Source organism: Schistocerca gregaria, chromosome 11 (assembly GCF_023897955.1).
Source record: "Schistocerca gregaria isolate iqSchGreg1 chromosome 11, iqSchGreg1.2, whole genome shotgun sequence".
Classification (NCBI taxonomy): Eukaryota; Metazoa; Arthropoda; class Insecta; order Orthoptera; family Acrididae; genus Schistocerca; species Schistocerca gregaria.
The window spans coordinates 21020209-21033050 of NC_064930.1; positions in this window are offsets into that span (position 1 = coordinate 21020209).

Consider the following 12842-nt stretch of genomic DNA (forward strand, 5'->3'; position numbering starts at 1 on the left):
TTATTATTTAACAGATCTGTTGACAGAAAGTTTTCACATTAGCAAATGCATTTACTTTTATTTTTTAAAACCAATGCTGTAACACAGCTGGAAAACAGATATCAAATGAAACAAGCAACTATGAAAGGCAAAGAATAAAAATATCATTCAATAGTCATGTGACATTTCATAAGTTAGTACAAATTCTCTCAACTCTCGTAGAAAGACGCTTGTCATTGTCAGGTATGCATATGTAAGAAAATATCTTTCCAAGTAATGAGCGTGTCGTTTTTGCGATGCTTTCGACAAAGGAATTTCAATAGCGAGGGTAATGGCCTCTTTATATTTTTCTCCACCTGTGCCTCTGAAAGGCACACACTAATGGCTTGTTTCCCGGTGGCTGTCGCCCAGCTGGGTGCCCACGACGCATTTCCCGCAGGTGGTCTCTTAACTGTCTCACCGAAATATTTAGGACACCAGTTTCCGCTACAGTGGCAGTCTCACATAAAAAATTTCACAGGTCAAGAACTTGCGTTACAAATCTTTAGAAACAAAATCCTATTGATATAACAGTGTCCAAAAATTTTTCGTCGGCATAGTAATACATTCACGCATTTACATACATTTCATAACTCTTAAAGTACGATTCTTGGTTTCCAACAACCTTTTTCACAAACCAAGAGTCCCTAACCTCTACTCATTACTTCTTACCTTATTCGTCGACACTTCTTCAATATTCCATCATAACAGATAAGTAGCATAATCAAATAACTCTTATAGCATCAGCTTATTGATCATAAACATACCGCAACAGCATAATCCACATCGTCGCCGTAAAAATAACATCATAACACCTCAGTCAAATCTCTAAAACAACGTAGCTTTCTGCAATAATGTCAAAACCTAAAAAATTCTCTGCTCATTTCAATATTGTCATCTACCTCAAACGTACTTTAAAAATCATGATCCCACACAAAGTACATAATTCAAAGCTGTCATAGTATAACAATGGTTCTGAAAATATATGAACAGTTCACAAAGTACAGACGAAATAGAATTTCATAAGTGTGAAGTTATCCACCTGCGTAATTGCTTAAATATGTGTTACTGACGTAGTAAAAAGATGTTTGTTTCTCTGTCAAATAATCAGATAGCTGTGTAATTCTGTGTTAGAGAAATATGGTACCGACGTTACTCAAGCTACTGCAATACAGCGAGCGCCACTACTGCCAGCCAAATAAAAGATTCAAACTACGGAAGGCACTAACTACTGATAGGCACAGTTAGCAAATGAAAGATTTTAATAGAGAACAAACAATGTATTTACCTTTATAGTCATAATATATATAGCAGTTCATGACACCAATTGTTACAAATTTCAAAACTCCGCCATCTCTCTCCCCACGTCCACCACTGCTGGCGGCTCACCTCCAACTGCGCAACGCTACGCGCTGTAAGCATCCAGCTGCCTCTGCTCAACACTACAATGGCAGACAACAATGCAAACTAAACACACACTACACACAGCACAGCCAGTGATTTTTCATACCGAGCGCTAAGCGGCGTTACCAATAAGAAAACCTAAACAGCCTACTTACAAATGTATTTTTCTGACTTGTGAATAAGAGACACTTGTAGAAAATTTTTGGTAGAAACTGTGCCCTTTCGGTTAAGCTGTTGATCAGTAATAAATTACTTCTTCCTTGCAAGTCCTCTGTACTTGTTGTTATTTCACTTATCACCGGTTTGCACTTAAACTCCACGTTGCAATGCCATTTTAAAATCTACATCTACATTCATACTCCGCAAGCCACCTGACGGTGTGTGGCGGAGGGTGATGATTGAGTTTATGTCATTCATATATATTGCAGGACATCAAGCTCAAAATTGGCCTTAAATTAAGAAAAATATGTAAGATCATGATCTTGTACAAAGGTCAAAAAATGGTTCAAATGGCTCTGAGAACTATGCGACTTAACATCTATGGCCATCAGTCCCCTAGAACTTAGAACTACTTAAACCTAAGTAACGTAACGACATCACACGGCACCCAGTCATCACGAGGCGGAGAAAATCCCCGACCCCGCCGGGAATCGAACACGGAAACCCGGGCGGGGGAAGCGAGAACGCTACCGCACGACCGCGAGCTGCGGACTGTACACAGATCAATTAATATTAGTGGGAGCACGTTATAGTTAATAAAAACAGGTTTGCTTCGGTATATGAAAGATGAAGACATGTTATTGAGTCTCCCGATGTTATTTGTTAATCTTTCGGCACGGTGATGATTTTACATCTGGCGTGGGAAGCGAATATTTTTCTTAATTTATGGCCAATTTTGAGCTTTATGTCCTCCAGTATATGTTAATGACATAGATGCGATGACTTGAAAATGGCATAAAAGTCCGAAACCTGGGTCGTAATTAAATAAACAACAATACAGTCAAATGGCGGAGTGTTCATTTAAAAATTGCCGGACGGTTTGACTCGGCCATGTTTCCTGTTGCCTTTAAATTACCTACATGGTGTTTCCTGCTCCTCGTTTCCTGCAGTTTCGCTCATTCTAATTAGCGGTCCTTTCCCAGATTTTCCAAGTGGAAACATATCACCAGTCTCTGACAAATGGAAGATTTATCGAGACGTCCTCTACACGTGGATGAGCCGTCTTAATTTTTTGACTTTCTCTAGCACTTCTAAGCAACGTTAATTAACATTAGGCGATGTTAATCGGACTGAATTTAAACTTACTTGCCGTAAGTCTCAGTGCTGTATTTGGTGACATAACACTCCGGTGTCTCGCCGTGCTCCCCGCGCGGCACCGTCGGTCAGGCGGCTTGCCTCGGCGCTCCAGGTGTCGTTGTTTTCTGCCCTTAATGTCAGGTGTTTTCGGGCGATGACTGATACGGTAGTTTCCTGATACATGTACAAATAATTTCTGAAGCGTTAAATATTACTGGAGATGGCCTGAATAACATATCATTGTCATCTGACTGTTTATTGCCGCAAAATGCATCTTCGCGTTTACAGTGTTTCCTTGATTGAGTTCACGAGTGTGATTTCGGATTTTGCACGTTCTTATGTAGATCACTGCGACGAACTTTATGGTGTAGCACGTGTCAAAATTCTAAACTGCTGTGAGAATATTAACGCAATCTGTTGAACACGTATCAATGAGTATGTACTTTCGGGTGTTATCTGAGTCCATTTCGCCCGATTTCATTCGGAATTGTGTTGGCAGTATTAGTAATACGGGGTAGTTAACCGTGGCCAACTGCCACCGGCAGACCAGTCTGTTAGCGGCACCGTCAGGCAGCTGCTTGGTCGGTGGCGCCACAGCCTGACACACGGATGCGCAACCCTCACTGCCGTTCAGATTCTTTCCGGCGGGCAGATGAAACGACGCTAGCGCCTCTAGCGGCGAGAAAGCAGTCTGTTTTTAATTTCTTTTCTACTTAAATAACGAAACAGTTATTACATTATCGAGAGACAAGAATTATCGCGAAACAAAGGTCATAATAGCCAAATCTCACTGCGTCACTGGCATAACGTACAATTTATTCGTGAAGAAGTATTTTCGAATATGTGTACAACTGCAGCTTGCGCAGCTGACATCATGTGTAATAAGTATATTTCTTTTTGAAACTTCCTGGCAGATTAAAACTGCGTGCCGCAACGAGACTCGAACTCGGGACCTTTGCCTTTTGCGGGCAAGTGCTCTACCAAGTGAGCTACCCAAGCACGACTTACGACCCGTCCTCACAGCTTCACTTCCGCCAGTACCTCGCCTCCTACCTTTCAAACTTTACAGAAGCTCTCCTGCGAACTCATTCTGGTATATTTCTTTTTGCTCTTACTGTTAGAGGCACTTTCTTTGGCACCTAACAATTATGTTGAGACCGTAATGATTCGCACATTCTTACACATCGGTTGACTTTCGAAGGCACGAACATATTTTGCAAATGTAAGTACTTTTGCTCCAAAAGCCGGTGTGTTGAATTTTCTCGCTCTTTGTGACTCACAGTTTCCTTCTGTGATTGTAAACGGTTTTACTGTTTTCGAAGTTTTATTAATACAGTATCTTTGTGTGGTTTTCCCTTCAGCCACAGACAAGGTAGCTTTCTCGGTACGTTAGTTAACGTAGGCAGCTTAGTGGTCAGCACGACAGTATGTAAATCCTAATGGCCCGGATTCGATTCCTGGCTGGCTTCGAAATTTTCTCCGCAAAGTGACTGGGTGTTGTGTTGTCCTAATCATCAGCATTTTATCCCCATCGACGCGCAAGTCTGCAAAGTGGCGTCAAATCGCAAGACTGGCACCCGGCAAGCGGTCGACCCGGCGGTAGGCCCGACCCACACGACATCCTTCTCGTTATACAATGAGGGCTTTCCCGGCCGGATGGTACTGTTGTTGATAATTCTTCCGGGTTATGTGGCCGTGGTCCATGGAATTCTTCTATTCCTAACGTTTTGTCCAATACTACGTTGGACATCCTCAGAGGTATATACACCGCTAGATGATAATGGTGGCCTATCTTAAACAGAACGAAGTGTTCTTCCATTGCTGTGTACCATCCTTGTCCTTTGACCTGCTGTAATTATGTTCCGTGTACTTGTGGCAAGGTCTATATTGGTACTACGAAAAGAAGTGTGAATGCGAGGGTAAAGGAGCATAAAAGTCTTTGCCGACTGGTGGGAAAATAGATAAATTGGACGTTGCGGAACATGCACTTCAGTCAGGTGACCGTGTAGTTAAGTTTTCTGAAACTACAGTTTTAAGTGCTACCACGAACTATGATCCATGTCTGTATAGGGAAGCTATTGAAATTTCTAAACATGAAGGTAATTTTAATAGCAAAGAAAACGTCTTGAAATTAAGGGAGATATGGACAGTGGCGTTACAGAATCGATAAGTGGTTTTTATCTATGACGGACTATTATCGATAGTTACATTTTACCCTTGACTAGTTTTCTCTCCGCTACTATGTGCAAGCTCGACCATGCCCACTTTCCTCGGTATTTCGGCCGCTCTCCGACGCCCGACTCGTCAGTCAGCAGGACCAGCCATACCTCTGAAGATGTCCAACGTAGTATTGGACGAAACGTTAGGAGTAGAAGAATTCCACAGACCACGGGCATATAACCCGAAAGAATCATCAACAACATCCTTCTTATTGCATTCCATAGAAGTTCCCTACTCTAATAAAATTCTCAGAGGGCGCTTCGTGCGATCCCGCAAGAGGCCCACCAAGACTGCTTCCGGAAGTGCACACAGCTTTGGCAGCGGCGTACCAATTGTGGTGGAGAGTGTTTCGAAGGAGACCAATGCACAATACGTAAAAGGTAAGCGCAGAAAAATTTTGTGGACAAGGTTCCGAAATTTCTCGAGCAGACCTCGTAAAGATGGTAGTTTAAGTTCACGGTAACCTGAATGGGTGACGCCTTGTGACGATGTGAAAAACACGCGCACGACACGACAGAACCGCCTCCAGTCCAGGCACAATTTTGCAGGCACTGCGGGCTAAACACGCCAATCGGCCGTCGCGTCCTGTGGAGCCAGAGAGGCGAAATGGCGGCTCTCCGGCCCGCGCTGTGCGGCTCGTGGGTCACTCTCCGGTCGCTGCGTCGTCCGCCCCCGAACACCTGCGGCCCTGCTTGACGCGCCGCTGCGCTGTGCTTCCCAGCTGCAAGCGGTACGCCCTTCCTTGCAGAGACGCTGTGACGTCCTCGTTGATAAACCGACAAACTAGGAGACCTCACCGTCTGTGGGCTACAGGCAAGTCTGAACTCGATGAGACCGCCACCATTTTGCCACGTACACTATGTGATCAAAAGTATCCGGACATCAAAAAAAAGTACGTTTTTCATATTAGGTGCATTGTGGTGCCACCGACTGCGAAGTACTCCATATTAGCGACCTCAGCAGTCATTAGACATCTCGAGAGAGCAGACTGGAACGCTCTGCAGAACACACGGACTTCGAAAGTGTATAACACTATTGTCTGCTACTGCTGAACCATAACCTTAAAGCAGGTTGTGAAATAAAACAATATTATTAAAGCAATTATGGTATAACGCAACAGAGCAGTGCTACCCTCTGGGAGGAATTTTGTTGTGTTGACCGTGTTGTACCTAACGGAGGTGGCTTATCCGAAATGAAAGTCAGAATTACGGAAATATTTGAACAGTAACAAACAAAATTTTGCCTATCTGCACTATTTAACAGGTAAAGAAAACGGTCGCCAGCCTAACTAGGCAAGAGAATCATTAACATTCTCGTTCAAGAAAATAGTTATTAGTAACTTGAATGTTACCTATACTTTGTCACATGCGAGTGCAGTGAACTCTTGACGCATACATATGTGTACGGTAAGATTGAAACTAACAGTTAAAGCAACACAAACTATTTGCAAAATTATAACAGATACTGAAACACACTATTACTTTCAGGGCTTACACAAACTGAATGGTCTTTATAACGTTATTACTATTAACTGCAGAATCATTAATTGGATATAGGTTAAGTCTCTCTCAGTTAAGTACGTTACTATTTAAAATCAAAGTTAATTTGAATCCACTTGCAGATTGCTCCTCACTATCATGTGATTAAAGAAATTAATTAAGGTTTTCCTAATTAGTGGTCTTTCCATTACTTGTTACCAAGCATTAACCCAATAGACAAACCGTAGATCCTGTTATATTATTAATAAGCACTTCTAATACACAGGAGAGACAAACACTTAGCAAACTTGAGTATATAACGTTCCACACTGCAGTTTTCCACTTTTACTACATTGAGACACAAAATTAACATATATGTAAGATACTGACTCACCTTCTGTGATTTACAACAGGCAGTAATGAGATCATTTACGAGGCAAAACTTTATAAGCCTCAGTCTTACGAACTCTTAATTTGAAGTTGGCAACAATGCATTAATAAGCAGTTTTATTAGGAAAATTACTTTCATTAACTTTCTTTTTTATGTTCAAGAGGCATTAATTATTAAAAACACTGTTAATGTTCTTTCAGTAGGGACACTCGGAAATCACTTTAGTTCAAACGGAGAGGAACCTGAGAGGTGTTATGATAAGGAGAAAAATCAAGGTAGGTACATAAATGCAGTTATAAATTACCTTATATTTGAGCACACTAACACATCCATTTAGTTCCTTCACTGTACATTACTATAGTACTCCATTAAGTGATTGCGCAATGTGGTGGCGATTGCATGTCGGTAGGTGGAATTGCAGGTAGAATTGCTGGACTCTGTCATTTCTTGGTGGCGATGATAGATACAAATTCCAGAATAGTTCCAGCTACTTATCCATCCATCCGAGGCATTGGAAAAGAGCAGAAAATTCCTCTCTCGGGACCAGCACAATATGCAACATTTACATGGCAGTGCTTAGTTTGGTAGCTCGTTCCCGACTCGTAGCTCGTCCACGACTCTCAGTTCGTTAGTTCGTCCCCGACTGACTCTTGTTCCACCTTTTCTACATGGGCCAACCACAATTTGCGCGCGCTACACAGTTCCGTTCCCGAGGGGAATCACAACAACCTTTACATACAGAATAATTAAGAATCCTAAGTGAGGATCAGTAGTTTACACAACAGTAACCAAATTCATTCAATAAAACAGAATATTTGCACAAAAAATTATTCACACAGAAATTACAAATATATACAATAAGATTTGTTCTCTCCAAATGGGGCAAAGAATTTAAATGACAGATACATTACTTTGCATAGAACCAAATCATGACATCAAAGATTGTACAAAGAAAGGAGTATACAATTTTGTGTTATCAATTCAATCAAAACATTTACAGACGCTTAACGATGTAATATTAAATGAAACAAAAGCAAAATAAATCCATACAGCATAAGAGCTGTGGTGTTACAAGTGGTTCCAAAAAGTGGCTCTAAGCACTATGGGACTTAACATCTGAGGTCATCAGTCCCCTCGAACGTAGAACTACTTAAAGCTAACTAAAATAAGGACATCACACACATTCATGCCCGAAGCAGGATTCGAACCTGCGGCCGTAGCTTTGGCGCGGTTCCAGACTGAAGCGACTATAACCGCTCTGCCACACTGGCCGGCTCGAAAGTGGTCAGGTAATACGATGTCACTTGTGTCATACGTCTCTACGCGAGATTTACGCACTCCTTAACAACCCTACGTCTACTGTTTCCGATGTGACAGTGAAATGGAAACGGGAAAGGACACGAACAGTACAAACGCGTACAGGCCGACCTCGTCTGTTCACTGACAGAGACCGCCGACAGTTGAAGAGGGACGTAATGTGTAAAAGGCACACATCTACCCACACCATTACACAGTAATTCCAAACTGCTCCAGGATACACGGTAAGTATTACCATAGTTAGGCCCGGGGTGAGAGAAGGATTTCACGCTTGAGCAGGTACTCGAAGCCACACATCACACCAGTAAATGCCAAACGACGCCTCGTTTCGTGTAAGGAGCGCAAAAATTGGACGACTGAACAGTGTACAAACGCTGTGTGGAGTGACGAATCACGGTACACAATGTGGCGATCCGATGACACGGTGTGCGTATGGCGAATGCCCGGTGAACGTTTTATTCCAGCGGGTGTAGTGCCGACAGTAGAAGTCGGAGGTGGCTTCCACCCCTTGTTGTGTTGCGTGGCACTAACACACCATAGGCCTGCATTGATGTCTTAACCACCTTCTTGGTTCCCACTTTCTCTTCTTTCTTTTGTTTCTTTTGCTTGTGCCTTTTTCCCCATAGTGAGGCAGTACAGGGCCGGCATGATTAATCGGATTTGTCAAGGTTAATTTAAAGGGTGGCCAAATGCCCTTTATGCCGCCACCCCGTACCCCATGGGACAGAACGATTGTACCCCAACTGTGTGTGTCTAGTGTAATCCATGGAATAGTGCGAATGTGGCCAGATGTCTGCAAGCCGTGTAACTGAGGCTGGACGTGGGGACCAGCCCGGTATTCACCTAGTGGGATGTAGAAAACCGCCTAAAAACCACGTCCAGGCTGCCCGGCATACCGGCCTCCGTCGTTAAGCTGCCGAGCGAATTCGATCTGGGGCCGGCGCGCCTACCCGAGTCCAGGAAGCTAACCTGGCGGGCCTCATTGTTGGTTCCCACTGTTGAAGAGCAATTCGGGGATGGCGATTGCATCTTTTAATACGATCGAGCACCTGTTCGCAATGCACGGCCTGTCGCGGGGTGGTTCACGACGATAACATCCCTGTAACGGACTGGCCTGCACAAAGTCCTGACCCGAATCTTATACAACACCTTTGGGATGTTTTGGAACACCAACTTCGTGCCTGGCCTCGCCGACCGACATACATGCCTCTTCTCAGCACAGCACTCCGTGAAGAATGGGCTGCCATTCCCCAAGAAACCTTCCAGCGCCTGACGCCTGCGAGAGTGGAAGCTGTAATCAAGGCTAAGGGTGGACCGACACCGTATTGAATTCCAGCATTACCGAAGGGTGCCAAGAACTTGTAAGTCATTTTCAGCCAGGTGTCCGGATGCTTTGAATCACATACTGTATCTCCGGCGATGCATCGTACTGTCCTGATTCCGCACTTCTTACCGTCACACACAGGCAATCAAACACACACGCAGAAGCACAACCACGTCACTGCCGCGACTTACGTCAGCGGTGGATAGTCCCGTCACATTCTACAGCCTGATTTACGTCAGTGGCGGAGGGTCACGTGACCACCTACAGCACATACTTACGATGGCGGTGGAGGGTCGCGTGGGCGGCTTCAGCACACCGTATGAACCGGTGTGCTCATAGGCCTTTGAACTTCGCCAAATATCACTCATTATGTCTACTGCGGTCGTGGTCAATCGTTCTTGTTCAGGAGCCAATACTGACACAGTGGAATTAGAAACCTACATGAATTAGTAAGTCATTGAGCCGCCAATAGAGTACCTACAGTAATGGCACGATAAACTGGCGTCCACCTGCCAAATGCTGATCGCTAGATGCGTTAACCAATCGCAACACTTCGTACTGACTGTCGTCTGTTGTGCAATACTGCCACCCTGAGCGATATTTGAGTCGGTACCCCCCCCCCCCCCCCTCCCAAAAGAAGAAAACCTGAATTATTTTTTTCAAAAGCTGTATGTTTTTCAGACTGTTTTAAGAACAATCTTGTCTCTTTCAAAACACTCTCCATTACATTTGTCCCACCGCAACTTCCACTGATCGAAACATTTTTGTACTCATCTTTAGAAATGGATGACAGCTTCCCCCTCGTTTTTTTCTTGACTTTTTCGGTGCTGTCAAATCGGTGTCCTTTTATGCCCCTTTTCATATGTGGAAACAAGGAAAAGTCTAACAGAGCCAGGTCAGGCCAGGGGCAGCGGAACCGTGCTATTTTTAGCTGAAAACTGTCTGACAGAGATCGGTGAGTGAGCAGGTGCGTTGTCGTCTTGGAAGAACCAGGCACCTTTCACAAGCTGCGGCATGGTCACGAATTGAACAGTAAGCCGAACACAGAATAAATATCCTTTACTTCCCAGCTATGGTCACAAATTGTTTGCCATCAGACTGCCGGTTTCGGTCTATAATGAACATCTTCAGATCTGTTTTACGAAGACATGTCCTAATATTCTGGAGCCATAGCGCATCGTCAAATGATAAAAACAAAATCAGCGCCAGCTGCGTCATAAGTGTATAAACAGTGTGGTATGTACAAGACACATCATGTCAACATCACTACTCTTCAAAGCAAACCGCCTATGTCAAACCTTCTCAGAATAGATGTCGAGATTCACAAACATGGAAATCGGGTTCGTCCGACTATGGACAACGTCTCATCAGTATGCTATAAACTAAATAAGTTTCATAAAAATGAACTTAAATCAGTTTACACGTTCGATGGTTATTTTGGGGTTAAAAACAGTTCTGAGCTAGAAAATGCATCAAGGATGTAGATATACCAATTAATGCGACAATAGCACCCTTAGATGTAAAAAAGCTAAAAATAATTCCCCAGGAAATGAAACTATTGACATTATTAGGCGCAACATCCCATACCATAACAAGAAAAAATTGAGGAACACTGTTCTGCAATCTTGACCGTCTAACAAGGGGAAACAAACTCTGAATAAACTACGTCCTTGGCATGAAAAAAGCAATCAGCATTGTTTTGATGTTAGATTTGACTCGACGGCCTTTTTTTTCGGGGGGACATGATGTCCTCCATTAACCAGACTGTTACTTTCTTTCTGGGTCATTGCTGAGCAGGAAAACTTCACTCTTAAGAAGCTCTTGACGTTAGTCGACGTCTTAGGATTCACAAACATTGTTAACAAAGATCTCCAATGATTCTTGACAAATTTACTTCAAATTTTTACACGATTCTGTAATAAACGTTCAGACAGTAGTTACGGGTCACACTTTGACGACCGCTGGTCTATTTATAAAATGTTGTGGGGGGACTGTTGACTGAAGAATATGATGCGGTTAGAAAAAAAATACACTATGTGATCAAAAGTATCAGGACAACCCCAAAACACATGTCTTTCATAGTAGGTGCATTGTGGTGCCACCTACTGCCAGGTACTCCATATCAGCGACTTCACTAGTCATTAGACATTGTGAAAGAGCAGAATGGAGCACTTGTGGAACTCACGGACTTCGAGCGTCGTCAGGTGATTGTCTGTACGCGAGATTTCCACACTGCTAAACTTCACTAAATCCACTGTTTCCGATGTGATAGTGAAGTAGAATCGTGAACGGGCATGTACAGCACAAAAGCGTACAGGCCGACCTCATCTGTTAATTGACAGAGACCGCCGATAGTTGAAGAGGGTCGTAAAGTGTAATAGGCACACATCCATCCAGAACATCAGACAGAGGTTCCAGACCGAATCAGAATCCACTGCAAGTACTATGACAGTTAGGCTGCAGGTGACAAAACTTGGATTTCACGATCGAGCGGGTGTTCATAAGCCCCCATCACGCCGGTAAATGGCCGGCCGCGGTGGTCTCGCGGTTCCAGGCGCTCAGTCCGGAACCGCGAGACTGCTACGGTCGCAGGTTCGAATCCTGCCTCGGACATGGATGTGTGTGATGTCCTTAGGTTAGTTAGGTTTAAGTAGTTCTACGTTCTAGGGGACTGATGACCACAGATGTTAAGTCCCATAGTGTTAAGAGCCATACGCCGGTAAATGACAAACGACGCTTCGCTCGGTGCAAAGAGCGTAAACATTCGACGATTGGACAGTGGAAAAACATTGTGTGGAATGACGAATCACGGTACACAATGTGCCGATCCGATGGCAGGGTGTGGGTATGGTGAATGCCTGGCGAACGTCATCTGCGATCATGTGTAGTGCCAACAGTAAAATTCGGAGGCGGTGGTGTTATGGTTTGGTCGTATTTCTCATGCAGTTTCCTTGCATCCCTTGTTGTTTTTCGTGCCACTATCGCAGCACAGGCTTACATTGATGTTTTAGGCACTTTCTTGCTTTGCACCGTTGAAGAGAAATTCGGGGATGACGATTACATCTTTAAACACGATCGAGCACCTGTTCGTAACGCACGGCCTGTGTCGCAATGGTTGCACGATTATAACATCCCTGTAATGGACTGGCGTGCACAGAGTCCTGACCTGAATCCTACAGAACACCTTTGGGATGTTTTGGAACGCCGACTTCGTGCCAGGCTTTACCGACCGACATCGATGACTCTTCCCAGTGCAGCACTCGGTGAAAAAGGGGCTGCCATTCCCTAAGAAACTTTGCAGCACCTGATTGAATTTATGCCTCCGAGAGTGAAAGGGTGGACCAACACCATTTCGAATTGCAGCATTACCGATGGATGGCGCCACGCACTTGTA